The sequence below is a fragment of the Fukomys damarensis genome, unplaced genomic scaffold, assembly GCF_012274545.1.
Source record: "Fukomys damarensis isolate Sample0158 unplaced genomic scaffold, DMR_v1.0_HiC HiC_scaffold_16, whole genome shotgun sequence".
In the NCBI taxonomy this organism is placed as follows: Eukaryota; Metazoa; Chordata; class Mammalia; order Rodentia; family Bathyergidae; genus Fukomys; species Fukomys damarensis.
The window spans coordinates 101,669,498-101,673,891 of NW_022900928.1; positions in this window are offsets into that span (position 1 = coordinate 101,669,498).

The following is a 4,394-nucleotide window of genomic DNA, read 5'->3' on the forward strand; positions in this document are numbered from 1 at the left end:
AAACAGAGGGGAAGAATTTGACATCCAGATAACTGAGGCATATAGGACCCCAACTAGCTACAATCAAAAAAATTCTACACCTGGACATTTAATAATCAAGATCCCAGAAACCCAACAGAAGAACAAAATATTACAAGCAGTAAGAGAAAAGAAACAAATCACATACAAAGGAAAGCCCATCTCAGTACATATCAGTTATAACCAGCAATGTCAATGGCCTCAACTCACCAATCAAGAGAAATAGACTGGCGAAATGGAATAAGAAGCAAAATCCAACAATATGTTGTATACAAGAAACACACCTAGTGCAAAAAGCCCATAGACTGAAAGTGAAAAGATAGAAAACAATTCTCCATGTGACAGGAGCCCAGAAAAAAACAGGGGTAGCAATCTTATTTGCAGACAAAGTAAATTTCAAACGTAAACTGAATCTAGTATTATTGATGTAGGACAGTACTGTATCATACCTCTATGAATGTAAAATATCTAGTACCTGCTTTATTGATACATAGTAGGGACCATGCTTTATCCGAGCTACATTTAATGATATTATTCTAGAATGTTCTTTCCAGATGATGCTTAAGAGGCTAATAGAAAAAAATGGTGCCAGGTACCACAATAGCAACAGAACTTTGCTGTTGTCTGGATATTATTCTTTTCTTTGTTTTTTTTTTTGTTTGTTTTTTTTAATGGAATGTGCTGAATGTCTATAATTTTGTTCAGATGATTGCAGAACCTGGAAAAGTTGTTGCTGCTATCGATGCATAACATACTATTATTAGTCTTTATATATACATACCACACACACACACACACACATATATATATAAATTGAATTTTGGGAAACTTTAACGGTGCTGCCAACTTTGGAAAAAGTCATCCCAATTTACTGTGTTGACTTGGCATTGTACAGAAATGGACAACCATATTGGTCTAGAAATGTTAATTTATTTTTATTTTTATTTTTTTTCCATGTGTACAGGGGTAACACATCGTACTAAATATGTAAGGTCATATCTACATGGGTTTGATTACAGAAACTAATAAAGTATTCTCTAAATAATGAAAAAAAGAATAAGATAAGACTATAAGAGCGAGAAGCAATTTAAATATGTTCAGGGACCATTTTCATCTCCAGAATTAAGGATTATTTTGATGTTACATCATTGCCTTTTCTCTTTTACTTTCCTTTTTAGTTTTATTTTAGGATTCCCTATTTTTAATGTTCATACAGAGATTTCTTTAACTGAAATACCGAATAGTTTCTTTGGTGTGAAAAACTATAATAGTACACAGGATCCTAATGAGATAATTAATAATGTGAAATAGGAAGTAAAGGGCTAAAGGTGTAGGGAAAGTGGGAAGGGTGGGGGAAAGGTAATAAGGGAGAGGAAAAAAATATGAGAAACTGAAAAAATGGAAATAAAGTGTTTGTAAATGGGGAGGGGAGGAGGGGGTGTAGGGAGGGCAGGGACAGGGGGAAAAAATGAGAATCAAGACCTATTATGTAAAGGTACAGAATCCCAATGATTAATGTAATTGTATTGTATACCTAGATTGTACCAATAAACTCAATAAAAAGAAAAAAAAAGTGATTACTTATGTGAGTCTCCCTCTCAATGTAGTTGGTACAGATATAGATGATAATATAGATTTAAATACAGATATAGATATAAATATATGTATAGGTACAAATACATATGAGTAAATATTATTCTCTGTATTCTAGCCCCTGCTACAATGACTAACAGAAAATTGCTATCAAATGAATAAATCTTAGAGAAATTTGATTTCTTCATCTCATTTTCAAAATTTGGAATTTTTATTACTTTAAGCATTGTTAACCAAGAAAGCTTTCAGCAACTCTTCTAACCTAGCACTCTAATAGTCTTTCTCTTTTCTGAAGAAAATGGATGCTAGAGATGGTTGTGTTACTAGAGACTGGCCTGGATCTTTCGAGCAGTAGAGCCTAAAACCTTAGAGTGTGTGTATTTGGGGTCAGATGCTCCACCTTTAACATTTGAAGTAATAAGCACAGCACCTGACCATTTCTATTTTTGACTCTCTTCTTCATACACTTCCTCTTCATTTTTCTGGGATGGTCTTTCTTCCTCAATGGAGTGATAAAATCTAAGATTCAATTGCAGGTTCAATTTTAGTCTAACCAAGCTTACTTGGAGAGTCCCATGGATTTGGAACCAAGGCTGCATCTAGTAAATAAAGTTCTCCACCATGCTCTGGCCCCTCTGCATATTTCCTCCCTTGGGGGAAAAGTCCCTGATAGTGGAGGTTCAATTTGGATGCTCTCAGATCTAGACTAAATATTATTGTTTTAAGACAGTTTATAACTCACAAAGACCTGGTCGCAAATATTTCAAAAGCAATAAAAATAGGAATCATGGTAAATTATCTATTATCTATCATTAGGAGTTATCTATCTATCTATCTATCTATCTATCTATTTATCTTTCTATCTAACTATCTACCTATCTCTGTTGAATTTTTCTTTAGCACTTGTTTTTTTTCAATGCATTTTGCCACCCACATTATCATTACTTCTCTGTCAAACGTCCTCATAAAGTTAACTGGCAAATGTTATAATGGGAAGCAAAGACAAGTTAAAAAAATCTTAACCCAGACACACTGAAAGTTCCAGAACACAGGAAGAGTACAGATTACAAGTTAAACAACTCAAACAAGTCATTCAAGTTTTAGTTTCCTCATTTGTAAAATAGCTGTCTGACAAAGTTCATATGAACATTGAGTAGATTAGTATATGATGTGAACATGCCTTGTAAACTAAGAGGTATCTGGCTCTGGAGTGATTATCATTTTCTGTATAAAACTGAAATTGAAAATCCATCACTTTCTGCTAGTTTAATTGTTTTAACTCTAAATTAATAAACTGAAAATTTTCTTTTCAGAAGACCTTGAACCTTGATAGACTGTAGAACACTGGTTTCAGCAGTTGCAGAACTTTTTCTGATACTTGTCATTCCAAAGAAATTGGTGAAATTCTGCTAAGTGCCAAGAGGAAAACACAAAGTTTTTCTAAGTATCAGAATAATCTATCTTTTGGAAAACTCCACTGGGGCAGGGAATATGGCAAGGAGAGAAGCAAAACTAAAACTTCATTCAGAGCTGGATTTAAATAGATATATAAGGGGGGTGAAACTTGTTTTCAGGACTCACTTTCTCTCACTTCTTACACTTCAAAGACAACTTTCTGACCAGTCACATTGATATAGGGCACCAAGTAATCCAAAAATGGTATACAAATAAGCAAAAATAACCCAAACAAGGAAAATACTATAACTCCTAACCTGTTAGATATCTGAAATTCAAGTTCATGTTCTCTAAAATCAAAGAATCAGTTCTAGGAACATCAGAGGTTAAAAGTAGGAAAAATTTATTGAGAGAAACCTTCTAAAAAGAGACAAAAGGGATGGAAGTGGGTTGCCTGCCTACCTCACTCTTTAAAGGTGTTTTATTGTGCCAAGCCATGAGATGAGGCGGGTTCAAAGTGAGACAAAACTATAAGACCAAATTGAAAATTACAAGGTGGGCATGAGGTGGGGCAAAACCATGACCAATCAATAAGGTTACAAGTACATTCACCCAATGAATGTTGATTAAATGGAGATCAAATGGGAAAACAAGTCACATACAGGGAATTTCTGGAAAGGAAATGGACTAGGGATATCTATACCAATTTATAATATCCATCACTGCTATTCATCTCTACAGGAAGTAGTATCTTTTTTTCTTTCTCTAATGTTAACCAGTGACTGTGCCTCAATTGTTTTTCTATGTTGAGGGCCCAGCTGTGTCTAACTGCCTTGTAGTAATTTCTAACTAACTTTGCTATCTGCAATATTACGAGGCATACTTTCCTGGCATAATTTCCTCCCTTTTGCCTCTTACCACCTACCCAGACCTGTTGTCTTAGAGGCCTGCTCTAAGCTAAATAATCAGTATCTAAATAATCAGTACTGAATTGTTAATGTTCAATAATGCTTGGTATTTCGTTCTATCTAAAAATTTTTTTGCATTCTGCAACTTCTTGTTTTATAACTTCCTCTTCTGTTACTTTAAGCTTAAACTTACTTCAAGATAGGCAAACATCTTATTCTATTTATTGGGTGTTTTTTTTTTTTTGTATTATATGCTTTCTTCCAAAGTTTTCAGTATCATTGGTTTATGTAAATAGTATTGCATTATATGTCGTTCTGTTTCTTATTTTTCCCCTAAATGCTTTGTTTTCAAGCTCTAAAAATGAAAGCAAAATTTGCTTAATGGGATCCTCAATTCTTTAAACTCAAAAATTATTCTACACAGGGAAAGCTTCGGTATGAAGATTGTGATAGAAACATTTTTCCCAAGAATATTTTGGA